Genomic DNA, 20951 nt, shown 5'->3' with positions numbered 1-20951 from the left:
TTGAACCTGTGGGAAGACCGGGAATCTGTGACTCCCACTGTCTCAGGAAACATGTTAAGACATATAGCAAGATCTCTACTAGGCCATATGTCTGCATATGTTTGTAATAATCTGACAAGGAAATTATCTAACTGCTATCTCTGCTTCTGTATCCTGCTTGCTCACAATTCCCCCCCTCAAAATACTATAAAAACCTTGTTCTTTGGACACTCCTTGTTATGTGCTCTGAGGAGGCATCCCCTCATAGTCACTGGTGATAAAATGTACTCCCCAAAATTCATAGCTTGGTCCCCATCTCACTTCTTTGGGTTCAGCAGTTTCAGGATGTTTTCCTCTGCCCCCCTCCACAGGGTCTGTTTTTAAAACAGATTGAGGGAAAAGCCTCTGGCTGTGAAAATGTAGCCCTTTTCTCATTTGCATCTCAGGGTTGGCATCCAAATTTTGCATAACAATCAGATGGAAGGCCATCCTGGAAAGACAAGGAAAACTGCTCTGGTTATCTAGGTAAGAGACAAATTCTTATCTTTTTGACACTTTCGCAAAGAGCAGACAGTAGTTCTGGGACAAATTTGATCTTGACAGTTTTGACACAGAAACAGATGTTATGGATGGGTTAGATAATCATCAAAGTATTCAGTGACAAACAGATGTGTGGCCTGATTGGTTGACTGCCAAAAGTTTATTTTTTAGGTTTTTGCAAGGCAAATGGGGTTAAGTGGCTTGCCCAAGGCCACACAGCTAGGTAATTATTAAGTGTCTGGGACCGGATTTGAACCCAGGTACTCCTGACTCCAAGGCTGGTGCTTTATCCACTATGCCACCTAGCTGCCCCTGACTGCCAAAAGTTTTATGACTCTTGTGGATTCTGTATAAATTGCCCCCCAAATTTTGTGGAAAATGTTGGTATTCGCTAGAATGCCATCACTCATGTGATTAGTAAGCCTCTACAGAATTCAAATTTATTTATAAAACTAACTTTATTATTTCATTTTTAGCCTAAGGAAATTATGGCTAACAATCATTACACTAATGTCAAAGCACAATCATTTTCCTTTTAATTTCGTGAACACAACAATTAAATTTTGTCCAAAAGTCCTCCACAATTATTGTCATAGGTGGAACATCAATACTTTTCTTACCTAATGACGTAACTATATAATGTTAAGTCTTTCTATTCTCCATGTGACTTTCAGATAAACAAGGTGCTATCCTCACACCTTGACCCTGGGAAGACCTGAGTTTGCTTTCAAAGCATCACTTTACTGTTTTGGGTTCAGGATATGAATAGCATCACTTTTGAGTATACAAATTAAGTATGAATAAAGATAGTCTCAAAAGAATAATTTCCATCCTTCTTGTTCTTGTAAATTGCCTAGAACTGACTGATATTTTAGCCCATTTAAAATATAAATAAAGAAAAATGCTTGACATTTATGATATTTTTCTTTTGTAAGACTCTTCTGAACAGATGATTTTTGTTTTTAGAGGTTTCTCATCAATGACCTATGACAGCTTTTACCTACATTCCATCTCTGACCCTTCTTGTTCTAGGTGCTGTCCTTACTCTGAGATTCCTTCTTTTAAGTGCTCTCTTAAGTCTTTCTTCTCCATGTTTCCTCCAATGCCTGAGCTATAATCTGCGAGCTAAAATCCTCCTGTTCATGACCATTTTTAACTTCAGCCACTGAATATCTCTCCTTCTTCTGTTGCAGTCTTTCCCAACTCTGACATCCCTGATTCTACAGCAGAATCAAACTTGGGATTCTGTATTCAAAGTTTCTCTCAAATGCCCACCCAGTCTTTATCCCTAGTGTGGCTTGAGTTGGAACCTTCCAGTCATTGGGGCAGCTACTATCCATTGCTGTGGAAGGGGTTCAATAACTTCAGTAAGTTGATGTTTTGACTTGCAGTTGAATTGGATTTCAGTGAGGCAGGGTTTTCCAAAGTCATCATCCTCAATCTTGATTCCAGAGTCATCTGAGTCCAGTGGGAAAATATAGGACAGGAAGACTGGAATTGACCCCAGATGCTGTGGGATTCCTTGGCTTTAAGCTAAAGTCTTTCTCAGATTTCAGTTTATCTGAGACAATACTCATTCAGTGATTTATGGCTAGATAAGAATTGAAACAATACTGCCAAGTTTGGTTACTCAAAAACATCAGTCTGGAGGGAAAGATCCTGAAGATTTCTCTCTAGAAAAGAAACAATTGCTATTTCTACTCATTCTGGAACCTATTACTGACCACTAACTTTAGTAGAGAACCACAGCATTTTGGGATGAAAGGTATAGTAAAGGAACTCCAATTGAATCCCATTGGGGTGTATCAAAGCTTCAATTTCCAGAGCTTATTTTCAAGAAATTAAAAATTAAACTACTTGAAAAAACAGTTAATTTTCCTAGTTTTTTGAAGAAAAAAACAATAGAATAAATAAGTAGGGAAGAGAAAAAAATCTAGTCCATAAACCCAAAAATATCTCCCAAAGAGCCAAAATCTTTGATGTTCTGGGCCTCATCCAAGACTTCATGTGTCTGATTCCAAAGCCTCACCATCCTGTGATTAATAAAGTTTAGTTTGAAAATTTATATTAATTGCATTATTATTACAATGTACATCATTATTGCCAAGATAATGATCTGAAACATATCTTCTCCTTTGGAAGTCCTTTATATGAAACACCTTATTTTTTGTCTAAAAGTACTCAATCTTCATTATCTTCAATAATAACAATAACAATGGGAGCCTTTACCAAAGAAAAAAAACTGCAGAGCATGACTTTTGTTTTCCTTGATAGCTTTTGTGGGTTTTTTTTGCTAGCCAAAGAAGTGATACTAATCTCATTATTCACTTTTGCCAACATAGCTGAAGAAGCAAAGATTTAGCTAGCTTGCTCTATGTGTCACTGATAAGTAATATAAATTATATAGAATGAATGACCTTGTGTGAAAAAATCTAATGTTTTATTTTAAAACAATTTTAAAAAGGCAATATTTGGGTCTATTCAGTATATACACACATTTATATATATATATATATATATATATATACATATATATACATATGTGTGTGTGTGTGTGTGTGTATGTTGTCAACTATGTGTGGGACAAATGCCACTTAAATAAATTTTGGAGATCTCTCAAGGTATGAAGAGAAGGCTTTATATTAGAGAGATTGAGGCAAAAGCAAAAGGCCCAAGAATCACATTTATCCTAACTCCATTCCCCCACCCCCACAACTGACCCAGCCTCGTTTATGAGGAATATGGTTTTACAATCTAAACAGGAAAACTACCCTAGGGAAAGGTACATAGAATTCAAACAAAGCAAACTAATCTAGGGAAAAGAACATAAAATTCAAACCGAAACCAGATTATCTCTTTAGTCCCAGGAATTGAATGATTCTCCAGACATTAATCTGTACAGATAAGATGAAGTCAGTTGACTGTTCAACAATATCCCAGAAGTTTGCTTTGTCAAGGGAGGAGGAGCACATAGTTAACCAGATTCAATCTATAATATTTCACTGAAGAAATCTCAAAAACTTTATCCCACTCAACCATAATTTTCTTAGGCTAAAAATGAAATAGCAAAGTTAATTTTATGAATGAAATTTTATTCTCTAGGATTTTAGCAAAACCCATAGGTGATTGGCGTCCTTCCAGTTGCCAATGCTGATACAAAATTCTGGGGTATCTTATACAGAAAGAGCAAAGAATAATAAAAACTGAATTAAGTAACCAATGAAACTTCACATAGATGACATGGTTTTTACAATGTGATCTTCTCAACTCTTATAATATTTGCTTAAAAATTCCTATTGACAAGAATCCCACTTAGGCTGAGAGTAAATATTTACAAATAACAATAGGAGGATTGCTCTCTCCTCATCCAAGATATCTCTTATTTTGAGATTTGTTGATCAGGTAGAAGAAATGTATTGGCATTATCACTGAGATGATCAGATAGTACTGACACAGGCTAAGTCAACATTTGGGATGTAGGAGACAGGTCTTACATTTCTTTAAACACTGAAATTTATAAATATTAGTTAAAAGTTGAGAGATTAATTTTATATCAGAAATATATCTATCTATATCTATCTATCTATCTATCTATCTATCTATCTATCTATCTATATATCTATCTATCTATATATGAAGTATTAATTCCCAATGAAAGAATATCAGATTAGGCAATGCATAAGTATATGCGAGTAAATACTTGCCATCTATGAGATTTTGAACTCTATGGCCTCTTCCAGAGCAGAAGTTTGGTTTTATGAGAGTCCTCCCAAAAATCATATAGCAGGGTTTCTAGGACACTGCAAGTTCTGACCTTTGGTGTTCTAAGGATTCTCTTTGTTCTCATTCTAATACTCTCCCAATATTGACAGTCATACTTTTACAGCCTCATCCAACTACAGATTATGGATGTGAAATTTCTTTCAAGGTCAGATCTTCTAAGATTAAATGCCCTCTCTGATAAGGTATTCCCTAACTTTCAACTTTCCCAACTGAGTGTAAGCTGGAAGGCCAAGTATTTGGTGACCCAAGGAACATAACAAACATGTCAGTTATTGTTCTGAAACTACACCATCCTATGATGTACAAAGATTATTTTTATCCTTTTTTCTTACTGATTGGATTATTATGACAATGAATATAGAATTTACCTACAAACTGATTTAGAAACATAGTATGTAAGACCTTTTTGTTTGTTAACAAATATTCTATATTCAATATAATTAAAAATATTATCAATAGTCATCTTTACCACAGAATTACCTGCACTAAATTACATTTGTGAGAGGCTAGGTTGTGCAGTGGATAGAGCACTGGCCCTGCAGTCAGGAGTATCTGAGTTCAAATCTGACCTCAGACATTTAATAATTATCTAGTAGTGTGGCCTTGGGCAAGCCACTTAACCCCATTTGCCTTGCAAAAAACCTTTAAAAAAGAAAGAAATTTCATTTGTTTCACTCTTCAGATATTAGAGATTTGGGATTTTTTATTTTTAACTATTTTTTGCTTGTTTTTGGTTGGTCAAAAGCTAGACAGGCAAACCAAACCCTTTTGGCAGTTCGTTTGAAAATGGGAGTTTTAAAACAAAAAGAAAATAGGAGATTTGTTTTGTTTTGATTTTTTTAAGTATCATTAATGCATAATATAAAATAAATTGTAAAAAAATTAAGTGATATGAAATCAAAAATCTGTATCTTCCTTCTTTTCTAAATTACCTAGAACCAGTCAATATTTGACTCCTTAGTAAGATAAATGAAAATAAATCCTTATCATTTATGAAATTTTCCATTTTTTGCATGCTTTCAGAGCAGATGATTTAGGTGCTTAGAACTCTTCCAGGTATCATATAAGATAATTATTGGAAAATTCCAAGATCTATCTTTGTGCTTTTGAGGCTCTCTTTGCTCTGTTATTACTTCTAGTAAGTGGTCTCAGATCTTTACCTTTCTCTTCTCTGTGGTTACTACCAAGCCGGACATTCAATGTACTAAAATCCTCCTGCTTCTGACAATTTCCATTCACGTTTCAAGAACATCTCTAGCCGCTCCCACATTTGACATCCAGGCAAGGATTCTGGATTCAAAATTTACTTTAAACTCAAAAATTCTGCATTCTTGATGTCTCTGGGGAAATTCCAGGTTCTGATATTCAGAAGGCACCATCCATTCTAGCTAGGACAATCTGTCTTCTGTGATCTCTGAAACCGTCAGTGTTCTTCCTTGAAAATCGTCATCCAAGTCAGACAGATTAGTTTCTTTTTTAAAATATTTTCATTTATTTGTTTTTCCACCAACATGCAATGATAGTTTGCTCCGATCATTTTTGCAAGATTTTAGTTATGCATTTTTATCCCTCCCTCCCTTCCCTCTCCCCTCTCCTTGACAGAAAGCAATCTGATATAGGTTATGCATTTATAAATATGTTAAACATAGATCCATATTAATTATGCTGTGAAAGAAGAATCAAATTCAAACAAAAGCAAAAAGACAAGGAGAACAAAATAATGCATAAGACAACTTTTAAAAATGGAAGACAGTAAGCTTTGGTCTTCATTTAAATTCCACAGTTTCTTCTCTGAATATGAATGGTATTTTCCAGCACAAGGCACAAGGCTTTGAGAATTGTCTTTGATTATTGAACTGCTGCAATGAACAAGTGCATCACAGTTGACCATCACCCCATGTAACTGTTAAAGGGTACAATGTTCTTCTGATTGTGCCCATTTCACTCAAGATCAGTTCATGGATGTCTTTCTCATCCTTCATAATTATTTATAGAATTATAGTATTCCAACTCATTCACATACCACAATTCGTTCAGCCATTATCCAATTGATGGGCATCCCTTCAATTTCCAATTTGTTGCTACTACAAACAGATATTTTTGCTATAAATATTTTTTTAACATGTGGATCTTATCTACTTTTTTGTGATCTCTTTGAAAGGTGAAATTACTAGAGGCATTGCAGGATCAAAGCATATGCAAAGTTTGATATCCCTTTGGGGCATAGTTCTAAATTTCTCTGTTCAGTGAATTAGTGTCTACTAAGTTCCTTAGTGACCCAGTTTTCTGTGATGGGGTGTTTTTCCCTCTAAGCCTCAGAAGGTCTTGACAATTTTAGTTCCAATACCCTGTGGGTAATCTCAAACAGGTCCCTTCATTTCCCTAGTCCTCAGTTTCCCCTACAGTCAAAGTGGGATAGGTTGGCCTCTAAAACTTCTGATGGCCTTGCTAGCTCTATACCTAAGAACCTATTGGTGACCTCGCAAAGATCTCTTCTTCAGCAATAAGAAGGTTTTTTAGCCCAAAACTCCTTATCAGCTTGTCAGTCCAGAACCCTGTAGGTGTTCTCACACCGGTCCTTTTTGCTCTCAGGTTCCTGTATAGTAATTAGAAGGCCTACTAATATAAAATGCCTGAAGGCCTTTTCAGGTATAAACCTTAAAGCCTGTTGGTGATATACAATGGGCCTTTCAGTTGCCAAGGCCTCAGTTTCCCCTATAGTAATTACAAACACTAGGAATTCTCATTAGATTCCCTACAATTTAGTTGCCCCAACAATCACAGTGGGGGGGGGGGGGTAATTTTGTTTTGAAATCTAAGTCTTCTGAAGGCCTTGTCAACTCTAGGCTTGGGGCCTCATATGTGATCTCATACAGGTTTGTTCATTTTTCCAGGCCTCAGGAATAACTGAATTGTTCCTGTAGTAATTCAAAAGGCTCATAGTCTAAAGTCTCTGAGGAACTTTTCAGCTAAATGTCTTAGAATCTGTTGCTCATATAACTCAGGTCATCTCAGCTTCAGTTCTCCTAGGCTCTGTGTTCTAGTGTCTCTCCCAACATAATTCCAGCTTCTCCAACCTCATACAACTCTGGACTTTAGATTCCAAATGTCCTTCAAGTTTAGATGTAGGTTCTAAGTTCCCTCTCTGATCCAGTACTCTGACTGAAGTGAACTTTCCACTGTTAATTGGCACAGTCAGAGGCAGGACTGACTACTAACTAGGGAAAATCTGTGTTCTAAGCTCTAGACTGCCTTCAATATTTCTCCCTGAAGGATATCTAAAAGCCCAGACATTCAGACTTCTAAAGAATACCTAATTGACATTTTTGCTCTTAAGGATCACTCTGAAATTATTTATAAGGGTTTTTAAAAGTTTTTAATAATTTGTTAACAAAATCCACAAATCATTGATATAATAACTTCACAACATATATTATATCATTTACAAGTCATTCAAACATAGCACCTTGTTTTTGATGGTCATAAATACATTATATGCATCATCATCAATAATAATAACAGTGTATTCTAAAGAACAGCAGAGAATTGCAATTGTTTCATGGTGTAAGTTTCTGGGTAACTAGGAGTCCCATTGGTTTAGAAAAATAGTAAGGACTTTCACTAAAATATTCTTGCTATTGGATGAAGATGTAAGTTTTTTAAATTTTACCACTGTGTGATACTAATTAATTTGGAATAAATGACTGCTATAAACCTAAACTCTTCTTGATTCTGATTTACCTAGAACTGGTCAATATTCTGGAGAACACTGAATATGCATAAAAATTGAACCTTGACATTTCTGGTATTTTCTATTCTAATATTCTATTCTAAATCCAGAAGATTTAAATTCTCAGACCTCTCCCAGCTATGCCATCTGGAAGTTTTTAGGATGCTCCAAGTCTGAAATTTCTTGTTCTAAGAGTGCTCCCTGACCTAACATCTCTTTTTGTAAAGGTTTTGCTAAATTTTGTATTCTTTTCTCAATGGTTACTCCCAAGACAGGCCTTATCTGTACTAAAACCTGCCATCTTCGGACACTTTCCATTTTTAGCCTCTGATAATTTTCTATAGTCTTGGTTCCAGACTCTCCCAACACTGTCTACATAAAATAGCTTTGTCTAGTTCCAAGGTCATAATTAGAAATTTTCATCCAGATCAGATATTCTATGTGCTAGCTCCCTCCCCAAACAATAATGTCAGCTTCATTTTCCACTTCAAATGTGAACATTGAAAGGCAGGTCTTCCCTCGTATTGGAAAAATTTGGCATTCTATGTTCATAACTGCTAACTGTCCCCCTTAAATGGTTCTTGAAAGACCAGACATTCTGTATTTTAAGGAGGATCCCAGCTCTGCCATTTCTGCTTCTAAGGTCACACCCACCTATGATCTAAAAGAAATTTTTTCAATATTTTGATTATTTGGATGTTTTGTAGGATACATATGTCTCTCACTGAAGTAATGATTTCAAAACCAAGGTTTCCACCCTATATACATACATTAAAGACAAAGGGTTAGTAATACTATCAAAGTAGAAGAAAAAGAAAAAGATAACATCACCAATTCGGGGGAGCACCAACTCTGAACAGTCTGTGGCTGGAGCAATCCCTTGTTCTTTTCAGCCTTTTGAGTAATGACTGGGAGAGAAAGGAAGAAAGAAAGAGAGAGAGAGAGAGAGAGAGAGAGAGAGAGAGAGAGAGAGAGAGAGAGAAAGAAAGTCCCAGGCAGAAAATATTCTCCATGGGTTGAGATTCCCACCAATGCTTGGAGCTTCAGAGTATTTATCAGTGGAGAACAAAGAAGGCTAGTTGCTAATTTAGTTGGGAGGGATTCCCATGTTCCTTTAACAGAAATATGGGAGGGGGGAGGAGCCAAGTTGGCAACATGAAGGGATCTACTCTTAGGAGCTCTTTGATAAAAACTCATAAACTAAGGACTCTAACTAAACTTTCGAGAGACAGAACCCACAAAGCGACCCAGTGAGGCAGTTCTCCTACTCAAGGTAACTTGGAAAAGAGCAGAAAGGCTCTGCTCCCCGGGGTCTGAGGGGCGGTCTGCCAGAGGGGTGGCCCGCCAGAACCAAAGAACTTCAGCCTCCTGGAGGCAACCCCAGGGCGCTGTGCTCACAGCAGTGGTGGGAGTCTCCTGAGCTGCACCCCGGAGAGCACTGGCACAAAGTGGGGGAACAGCAGCGGGAGCTCTGCCAGAGTGAGCATGTGGAGCCCAGCCCTCAGGGCACACAGTAAGCAGCTTGGTCTTTCAGCAGCCTAGACACGGAAACAGAAGAAGGCAGAGACAGTAAGCAGGAGCCTCCAGGGAATGAGCCCATTGAGCTGAGGGAGGGGAGTGAAGAGAGAGAGACTGCTCTGTCCTCTGCCCCTGGAACAGGACTCTGGGGCGCTGACCACATTCAGATCCTGATCCCAGTCTAGGCCCCCCCACAGAACAACAGGGCCCCCCCCCACCTCGGCCCCATGGCAGAGGGGGGTGCTTATGGTCATTCACAGACCAGGAGGGAGGACAGAACCTCACACACTGAGACCCTTGTGGGAGTGTCCCAAAAGCTCAGAAAGCACCCCAAAAGCAGGCTTAGGTTGGGAAAATGAACAAGCAAAGAAACAAGAGGAAGACCATTGAGAAATATTTTGCAAATGAGCCCAAGAAGGATCAAAATGCTCAGTCTGAAGATGAGGAAGCACAAGCTCCTGCATATAAAGACTCCAAGAAAAACAGAAATTGGGCTCAGGCTATGATAGAGCTCATAAAAGACTTTGAAAATCAAATGAGGGAGTTGGAAGAAAAACTGGGAAAAGAAAGGAGAGAGATGCAGGAAAAATATGAAAATGAAGTCAGAAGCTTAGTCAAGGAAATCCAAAAAAATGCTGAAGAAAATAGCATGCTAAAAACCAGCTTAGGTCAAATGGATAAAACAGTTCAAAAAGTTATTGAGGAGAAGAATGCTTTAAAAAGCAAAATTGGCCAGATGGAAAAAGAGATAAGAAAACTCTCTGAGGAGAACAAATCCTTCAGACAAAGAATAGAATTTAGGGAGATTGATGAATTTACCAGAAATCAGGAATCTATACTTCAAAACAAAAAAAATGAAAAATTAGAAGAAAATGTGAAATATCTCATTGAAACAACAACTGATATGGAAAACAGACTTAGGAAAGATAATCTGAAAATTATTGGAATACCTGCAAGTCATGATCAGGAAAAGAGCCTTGACATCATTTTCAAAGAATTACTACAGGAAAATTGTGCTGATATTCTAGAAGCAGAGGGCAAAATAGAAATGGAGAGAATCCACCGATCCCCCCAAGAAAGAGATCCCAAAAAACCAACCCCAAGGAATATTATAGCCAAGTTCCAGAACTCCCAAGTCAAAGAGAAAATATTACAAGCAGCCAGAAGGATATATCAAATATCGTGGAGCTGCAGTCAGGATCACACAGGACTTAGCAGCAACTACATTGGAAGCTCTTAGGGCTTGGAATACAATATACCAGAAGGCAAAAGAACTCAGAATGCAGCCAAGAATGAACTACACAGCAAGGCTGAATGTCCTCTTCCAGGGAAAAAAGATGGACTTTCATTGAACCAGGGGAATTTCAAAGGTTCCTTTTGGAATGGCCAGAGCTGAACAGAAGGTTTGATCTTCAGATACAGGATTCAGGTGAAGCATGGAGATTGGAGGAGAGGGGGGAAATACGAGGGACTTAATGAGGATGAACTGCATGTATAGAAAAATGATACTGATAATATTAATATGAACCATCTCAGTTAATAGAGCAGGTAGAGGGAGCTTTTATAGTTGAAGCACAGGAGAAAGCTGAATTCGAAGATAAAATATGGTGTAAAAATGGAGTCAATCAAAAAAAAGGGAAATGAAATGGGAGAAAGAAAAAGGAGAGGAGGAATAGTCCAAGATATTTCACATAATAAGATTTTTTTTATTACAGTGAGCTGTTGCAATGATATGGAAGGGAGGAGGCAAGGGGGAATGAGGAAACCTTTGCTCTCATCAGAGATGGCTAGGAGAGGAAACAGCAAATATACTCAATGGGGTATAGACAACTGGAGTAAGAAGGAGGGGAGAGCAGTGGGAAGGGGTGGGGATGTAAATAAAGGAGGATGGACCATGGGGGGACAGTGGTCAGATATAACACATTTTCTTTTTTACTTCTTGCAAGGGGCTGGGATTGGATGGCTGGTCCAGGACCAGAGGGCCAGGTGGATTCTGGGCCAAGGGGTGGTATGGGGGCTTAGGGCTTCTTGGCCCCAGGACCAGGGATCTGTCTGCTGCACCACTCAGTGACCCTACAGCAGAGTGAGAGTGAAAGGAGAGAGAAAATATAGTACATGGTAGTGGAGAAATAAGAAAGGAGGGAGTTGCGATCAGCAATGGCAACGTTGGAAAAATATGGAAGTAACTTTTGTGATGGACTTATCATAAAGAATGTGATCTACTCACAACAGAGTTGTTGGTATTGGAACAAATACTGAAGCACATTTTTTTATTATTATTTGGGGGAGTGTGCAGGGCAAGTGGGGCTGGGTGGCCTGCCTGGGGCCACATAGCAGGGTGATCTTTGGATGTCTGGGACCGGATTCAGACCCAGGTGCTCCTGGCTCAAGGGCCAATGCTCTGTCTGCCCCCCAGCCACCTCTACTATTATTACTATTTTATTTTATTTTGGGTCTTTTTTTTCCTTCTTTTTGGTTTTTGCAGGGCAGTGGGGATCAGGTGGCTTGCATGTCACATGGCTAGGTCATTATTGGGTTTACGAGGCTGGATTTGGGCTCGGGTGCTCGTGGCTCCAGGGCTGGTGCTTCGTCCATTGCACCACCTGGCCATACCTACAATTATTACTATTATTTTTTTAATTTTAGTTTTTTTTCTCTCCCCTTTACTTTTTCGTCCAAGAAAGTCTATCTATATTCAAGGGGGGAGGGATATTTTATTTACTTGTAAACAAGTATATTTTATTAATGTAAAAAAAATTTGTACAAAATGAGAATAAAAAATATATTTAATAAAAAAAAAGAAATCAGGAGGGAGGAGATTTCAGAGAAGCCTGAAAAAAATTTGCATGAATTGATGTTAGTGAGATGAGAAGAACTAGAATAACACGTACACTCTAACAACAGCATGGGATAACGATCAACCCTGATGGACTTGCTCATTCCATCAATGAATCAAGGATAATTTTAGGGGATCTGTGATGGATCTGTGTCCAGGGAGTTTAAATTGTGGAGTTTAAATGAAGATCAAAGATTAAAGTTGTCTTATGTATTACACAATTTTGCTATTTCCTATATTCTTTCTTCTTAAGAATGTTTTTTTTTCTCTCAACACATTCAATTTTGATATATGCATATCATAAAAACAAATGGAAGACTCTCAGACTGCCTTCTGTTGGGGGGAAGGGGAGGGAAGGAAGGGAGGGGAAAACATTGTAAAATTCAAAACCTTGCAAAAAATGATTGGTAGAAACTGCCATTGTATATAATTGAAAAGCAAATAAAATGTTTATACTAAAAAAATAAAGAAATATGGGAAAAGTCTACAAGTCTACCAGTTTGAAGACTTCAAAGAAATGCCATAGGGGGCTGGAAGGTTTTACTTTGAATAAAGTCAATACTGTGAGAGTAGCCAGTTCTCCCCAGTACTACCTGTATTCCAAGGAGCGGCTGGCTACTGGAATCTTTGGAATGTGGCCAAATCACCTATGGCATGTCGGGGCAGGGGGAGGTAAATTCCTGAGGAAGGCTTGTCCTCATACAGGCTCCAGAGAACTTACTTATAAGAAAACTTCATTTTCTTATTCGTGGTTACAACCTGCTGTATTGAAAAAGTTTCTTTCTTTATGGCATATGATTACATCATCCAAGAATCTTGCCAATATAATGGACCTTTGAAATACATTATGAAGAACATGTTTACTTCTCAGACTCTCTGTTGATGGCCATTCATTGTTATAACAATATCATGCCCTATATGATATTGCATTTTTTTCCAGTGAAGGGAATTTTCTTTTTGTTTGTTTTGCTTTTTGCTTGAGTTTTCTGGCTAGCCATTAAACATATCCTTTTTCTTAGTTTTTTTTTTCTTTTTTTAGTTTTTGCTTGGCAATGAGGTTAAGTAGCTTGCCCAAGGCCACACAGATAGGTAATTATTAAGTGTCTGAGGCCGGATTTGAATTCAGGTACTCCTGACTCCAGGACCAGTGCTCTATCCACTGTACCACCTAGCCGCCCCCTAAACATATCTTTTACTATTTTCTTTTGACAGTTTGGCCTAGCTGTGAGATTTCTTTTGTGTGGTCGACTTGTGATATTTCTTTTGAAAATTATTGCCACTGAGCTAACATGAATTTTAAAGGAAGTAAAATAGATTAACTAGATAGGAAAACGTTTTTAATTCAATTCAAACCAGCCAATATTTTGATTCACTAAGTATATCTAATCATACCAAATCCAATTTCTAATATTCTGATTCTGAGGACCCTCCAGATCTGATGACTTGCCTTCTTAGAGTTCTCCCAATAATATGTTGTTGCGGGCACTTCTGTCTGTTATGCTGGATTCTCATAGCTCCCCTATCTCTGATATCTCTTCTTCTTGTGCTCTCTAAGTCTCTCATTGTTTTCTCCTTGGCTATAACCAGACCTGATAGTTTTTCTTCTCAAATACCATAACATCTGACAATTTCTATTCTTGGCATCTGAACTTCTCCTATTCTCTCTTTTGTTTTCACAGTCTCACCCAGGTCAGGCTTCTGGATGTGAAATTCCCTTTAAATTCAAAGATTCAAGATTCAAGATACAAAGAATCTTCCCTGATGTTAAATCATGGCTTCATTTACAAGCCAAATTTAGACATTCATATTGGGAATTACACTCTAGCTAGGAAATTCTGCTCCCTAACTCTAAGCAAATTTCAACATTGTTCCCTTAGAGGTACCTGGAAGTATTTCATAATATTTAAAATACTAAGAACCTATCCAGCCCTATCATATTTTACTTTAATTCTTCACTCTGCTATGACTCTGATAGTCTACTTTTTTGTTCTTTTTTTACTTTACTGAATGTTCTTACAATGCACATGTACATTACTGTAATGTTTTCAATGAATAAATGTACCATTTAAATATTTTATAAAGAACAACTGAATTCTGGCAAAACTGCTTATATTATCATCAATGTTTATAACATTAGCAGAAGGAACATTTCCCAGAAGGAACTACATCATTTGATTTACCAGGAAAGTTTTATATTATATGCCCTTTTGGTTATGTGGCTGAAGATGTGAGATTTTTTAAAGGATAAACACTCTGTGATATAAATTTAATTCGAATAAATTCTAACTTTGTGATTTTTTTAATGATCTAGAACTGTTCAATATGCTGGCAAATAAGAATAAATTTGAAAGCAAATCCTTGTCATTTATGCTGATTTCCATTCTAAGAGACCCTTCCAGAGCAGTTGCTTTATGTTCTCAGAATTCTCCCAGCCATGGCTAATGGCAGTTTTTAGACACATGAGATCTGACTTTTTGTCATACCATTGCTTTCTTTGCTAGAATATCTTTCTTACAAATGTTTTTTTCTAAATCTTTCATTCCCTTTTTGATCGCTACTCCAGGCTTAATGTAAGGTAAACTTAAATCTCACTGTTTCTTATAATTTCCAGAGTCTCTGAATACCTCCCATTCTGTTCTATTACTACTTTTTTTTAAAAGTGCTCTAATATTTTATTTTTCTCCTTTCTTATTTTTCTCTAATTTATTTACATGTTACTAAAATATTCTAAATACTAAGTACTCTAAATATTCTAAATACTAAAATATTAAAAAAATAAAACCTCATGAGAAATAAAATGAAGGAAAGAGAAAAAATGTGTTTCAGTCTGTGTTCTGATACCATCAGCTCTGTTTCAGGTGGATCACATCCTGTATCCTATGTCCATCATAGAAGTTACTTCCACATTTTTCCAGAGTTGCTATTGCTTATTGTAATTCCCCCCATCCATTCCTTCCTACTACCATATATGATATTTTCTCTCTCCTTTCACTCTGTCCCACTTCAAAAATGTGCTGTGGGGCAGCCAAGTGGCTCAGCAGACAGAGCACCAGCCCTGGGGCTAAGAGGCCCCAAGGCTATGTCCCACCCCAGAGACCCAGCAACCACCCAACTCCTGGTCCCAAACAGGCCACCCAATCCCACCACCTTGTAAAAAAGTAAAAAAAGAAAATGTGTTACATCTGGCTATCCTCTCCTATGTTCTACCCTCTCCTCTATCACCCACATGACCCTGCTTCACTGTTCCCCCTCTCCTTTTTCTTTGAGATGTCTATACCCTATTGAGTGTGTTTGCTGTTTTCTCTCAGTCATTTCCAAAGTGAATGAAGGCTCCCTCATTCCCCCTCACCTTCCCCCCATCATATCATTGCAAACACTACATAAAATCTTTTTACATGCAATATCTTAGTCTATTCTACCTCTGCTTTCCTTTTTCCCAGTACATTTCCCTATCACCCATTGACTCCATTTTTGCAATATATTATAGCTTCAAATTCCACTCTCTCCTGTGCCTCCTCTATAAAAGCTCCTTCCAACTGTTCTATTAAATGAGGTTTATGAGTATAATCAAAATCATCTTTCCATGCAGGAATACGTGCAGTTCATCATCATTAAGTCCCACATAATTTATCCTTCACTTCCACCTGCTCTATGCTTTGCCTGAGTCCTATCCTTGAAGATCAACCTTTCTGTTTATCTCTTGTCTTTTCAACAGAACATTTGAAATTCTCGTTTCATTGAAAGTCTGTCTTTTCACTTGGAAGAGGATGTTAAATTTTTCTGGGTAGGTGAATTTTGGTTGCGTTCCAAACTCTTTTGCTTTCTGGAATGTTATATTCCAAGCCCTAAGAGACTTAATGTGAATGCTGCTATGTGATCCTGACTGCAGTTATACCATATTTGAATTGTGTCCTTCTGGCTGCTTGAAATATTTTCTCTTTGAAACTGAGACCTAAGGAGCTAACATGTGTAAGACCACATAAAGGGTTCTAGGACTAGAACGAACAAGGTCTTCAGAGACCTTAAAGTTCAACCCCTCAAGCATCCCCCTCCCCCATCCCATGATTGTAGGAGAAATTGAGGCTGAGAGAAGTGAAGGGAACTGCGTGAGAACACTGGGAATCTCTTAGGTATAGAAATGGAAATCCTTTTGGAGGTTTTGAACAGTAAAACCTTCTGATTATTAAAGAGGAACCTGAGGCCTGGACAACTGAAAGACCTGAGTGACATCACCAACATTCTTTTAGGCATAGAGCTCTAACGCCCTTCAGCAAATTTAGATTCTAAGACATCCCTCCCCCTTCCCCACCCCCGTTGGTACTACAGGGAAAAATCAGGCCTGGGGAACTGAAGAGACTTGTGTGTGTGTGTGTGTGTGTGTGTGTGTGTGTATGTGCGCGCGCGCGTGCGCCTGACAAGACCTTAAAACAAATTAAACTACAACTTGTTATACAAATTAGCAAAAAAAAAGCTGTTAATCTTTGAAAACAATACGTGCCCTTTATTAAAATCTACATGCCCTTATGGATCACATTGACAAGGATTTCAAAAGATTAAGGAAACAAGTCCCTCTATTAACTCAAGGGGAACTCTAGGCCAGCCCAACAGGTAGTTCTAATCCCAGTGTCACTGTTAACTGCTTTCCTCTTCCCCAGAGAGGTGCTTCCTGGGGACCTGGAGAGGAAGAAGAATACAATGGTTTGGATGGCCTCCTCTATTCCCTTTGGGTGATTAAAAGGGTGCAAACAGGGACTGGGACTTAAGAAACTTCAAGAGGCACACATCTGATGAATACTGGTCTTCCTGCAAAAAAAAAATTGATAATGATCAAGAAAAAGATGGGATTAATATCTTCAAATTTATACTGTATGAATTTGCATTTGCTGTTTTGTATTCTTTTCCCGATCAAACTGGCAATTCTACAAAGAAAAGAACCATCAAAAATTATCAGACATGTGATTCTGAGCGAGATGAGCAGAACCAGAAAACATTGTACACCCTAAAAGTAACATGGGGGCAATGTTCAGCCTTTTTGGACTGGCTCATTCCATCAGTGCAACAATCAGGGATAATTTGGGGCTGTTTATAATGGAGAATACTATCTGCACCCAGAAAAAGAACTGTGGAGTTTGAACAGAGACAAAGGACTATTACCTTTAAATTAGGAAAAAAAACTGATATCTTATCTTATTGTCTGATCTTGCCATCTCTTATACTTTATGTTTATTCTTTAAGGGTTTGATTTCTCTCTCATCACATTCAATTTGGAGCAATGTATACCATGGAATCAATGTAAAGCCTAGTAAATTGCCTTCTGTGGCGGGTGGGTGAGGGAAGTAATATTAGGGGAAAAATTGTAAAACTCAAAATAAACAAGATCTTTATAATTCAAAAAAAAATGTCAGACAGTAGGGCTCCCAATTCCCCATGACTGGCAATCACAGCTCCCAACCACTTGCGTGGTAGCACTCCTGCAATCATTTGTCCTGCTTCTGGTCTGACCCTCATAGCCAATCTAGGAAAATTACTTTAGTGAACAGGACTAGCCCTCCCCACCAACTACAAACTCCTTGGTGTCTGTCTATCCATTATATGTCTTTCTGAGAGGTCTGCCTCTCCATTTCCTTCTCTAGTGCCTTTGTTTCTTCACAGCTTTTGATGTCTCTCTCTCTCATAACATTCCACCTTCCTGTACCCTCTGTCTGTCTCTTTCCACTTTCTAGTATTGCTCTGTGTACCACTGGACTCAATCTAGCTCTTGAGTCTCTTTGCCTTATGGATTAAAACCTTTCTCTTCAAGACCCCCATTTCCATTTTTCTCTCTGGCATCATTCTAGGTGTGTCTATTTTTATCACTGAATTATCTTTATCACTCTCCATAAGTTGTCCCTGGTTCTCGATATTTAGATTCTCTAGGCCCTGGCTCCCTGAGGGCACTATTTTTTTTCTGGGCTCCCTGGCTGTAGATTTGTGGCTGTCCTAGGTGGGGCAGGGTGAGCTCCATAGCCTGAAATATAAGAGTGGATGGACTGAGTTCTTGATTTCTCTGACTACACTGAGCAGTATGGCCCAGAGGTGAAGATTTCCCTTGCCACATCTGGACCATCCACAGGGAGTCAAGAGATAGAAAGAAATTGAGAAGTGGAATAGAAACAAAATATAATTATGTTTCATAAACCGTTGAGTAGAATAAAAATCAAAGTGGGACAGGGAGGGAAGAAATAAATGACTGTGGATTTGGGGAGGCCCGGATACATGTAAGTCAGAGAGTATGAGTGTTTACTTAATCCTAGGATGAACAGGAGAGTGCATGGGCTTCTCTTTCAGATATTTAATACTCACTGGCAAGGAAAGAGCCTTCACATCTGCTCTGCATCTCAGCTTCTGCCTCAACAGCCCCACCTCCACCCTGCAGCACTTCTCCCTCCTAATCTAAATCTACCCCTGGGGACATAGTAACAGAGTTGTTATTGCCTTTAGAGACCCAGGTATCTCATTTCAACTGGGGGGGGGTGTTCATCTCCTTGGTCCTGATTCAATTCTTCTACAAAGCACTGAATAAATCCAGGTAAATGCAGATCTGAAGTATCTGAAAAGGAGTAGAATAGCATATTTGGCTCAGAACTGGCCACTCAATTCACCCTTCCTGTTTCCTATAGAAGGTTGGGCAATGAGGGAAGGAGACACTAAACTCATCATCACTCTTGTTCTAACAGTATCCATTACCTTCCTCATCTGGATCATCATTTCCTTCTGAATAATTCTGGGTTCCTTCACAAATTATGTGGGCTGAAATCTCTACAGTGCCTGTTTCTTCCACCATGCCTACTGGGCTGGCCGCTTGGGGAGGTTGATAAGCCCTGCTCCAGTTTGGTCAAGGGTATCTCACCTTGGGTCTTAACGATTTTAATGGTCCTTTCCATTTTATCACCAGCTGGGGCCTGCTCTATTGCAATGTCCTCTATAGTGGAACATTCATTCTTCATATATGCCCAAGAATCCCAGACATCTGCCTTTGAATTACTGTTCCCAGCTCTACCAGTGAGGCACTGATCCTTGTCAAGATGCCCTGTGAAGAGAAATCTAGTGCGACCCCTTCCTCATTTTTATCTGTAATGTTTGTTCCCACCTATGGGTACGTGATCTTTCCTCTGATAGAATGCAGTTGGAGCTAGTGCGATAGAGTCTTCTTCACTAGCTGAATCACTGTTTGCCATATCTGACTGGCACCTTTCCAAGTGTACCTTAGCCTATCCCAATGAAAATCCTCCACTTTTAAATACATACCTTCATCTTCCATGGAAGAAGGCTGAGTGCCTAACAAAGGTGCTACACCTGAGGTCCTTTCAAATTTGCCTTCACCACTGGCATCTGAATGGATGATGACATCATCTGGACAGAAGAATAAACTTTGTAATTTCATATTCCTCAAGGTCTTCTTTCAACCCACCACCATCCGGGTATCTCAGATTTACCTTCAAACTCTTCTGATTCTTCAGTCAATAAAGTTCCCTGCAACTGGGGTCCCCCCATCCTGGGAAGCCTGGAGGTCTCTTCAACTTTTAGAGACCCTGGGGAGCCGGAAGTAGGGAGACACCCAGGTGGCGATACTGGCAACACACTTTAGCAAAGAGAACCAAGTCTTGGTCCTTCAAATGCTATTTCCCCCAAGCGTTTAGGGGCCTGCCAGGTCTCAGAAGGCTTGAAGCATTGAGGCTACCACAATCATAAAGGATAGGAGCCCTGCCCTGGACAGGAATCTCAATAAATGCATGTACTCTGGAGATGGATGGAAGAGACAGAATCACTGTAGAGATTGATCTTCGGCCAATCACATTCTCCCCAGGGTACAGCAAGAAATCTGGAAGCAAAAATTTGTGAATTATTACTTTTTTAAAAAACTTTTTGCAAGGCAATGGGGTAAATGGCTTGCCCAAGCCAAAGACCTTGGTAATTATTGTGTCTGAGGCCAGATTTGACTCCTGACTTCAGGTCCAGTATGGTATCCACTGTGCCACCTATCCACCTGAGTTATTACTTCTAAACTCAGAGATCTGCCCCATTCCTGTCCCTCATTGAATTTCTTTTTTAAATTCCCTCATCGTACATGTATGTTTTCTCTCAGGAGAACAATGAGGAAGATCTATTGACTTTTCAATGGGAAAGATAGAGAATTCACAATATCTAGGAGGTGGTGGCTACTAGAGACCATAAAATGAAAAAAAAGAAAGGTTTCAAACCTGCCCCAACCACCCCACCTCTATCCTTTGGGTACAAGACCCACTGACCTGACTCAGGAATTTGAGACTCCTGAACATATTGCAGCCTCCCCACAGGCTGCTTATCCTCCAGTCCTGAGGCATCCATGACCTGGGGGTGGGGTAAGGGGAGAAGACCACTCAGCAACAAGAACCTCAGTTAGTCAGACAAGGAATCTTCTAGCATTAGACAGGAGGTGAGAGGAGGGAGGCAGGGCAATGCTCCTTTTGACAAAAAAATACCCCATCAAACATAGACCCAGGAAGAGCCTGGAACAAGGCTTCCCTCATTGGGAGACCTAGGCCA

The sequence above is a fragment of the Macrotis lagotis genome, chromosome X, assembly GCF_037893015.1.
Source record: "Macrotis lagotis isolate mMagLag1 chromosome X, bilby.v1.9.chrom.fasta, whole genome shotgun sequence".
In the NCBI taxonomy this organism is placed as follows: Eukaryota; Metazoa; Chordata; class Mammalia; order Peramelemorphia; family Peramelidae; genus Macrotis; species Macrotis lagotis.
The sequence above is the reverse complement of the archived record's forward strand: the minus strand, read 5'-3'. Positions refer to the sequence as shown.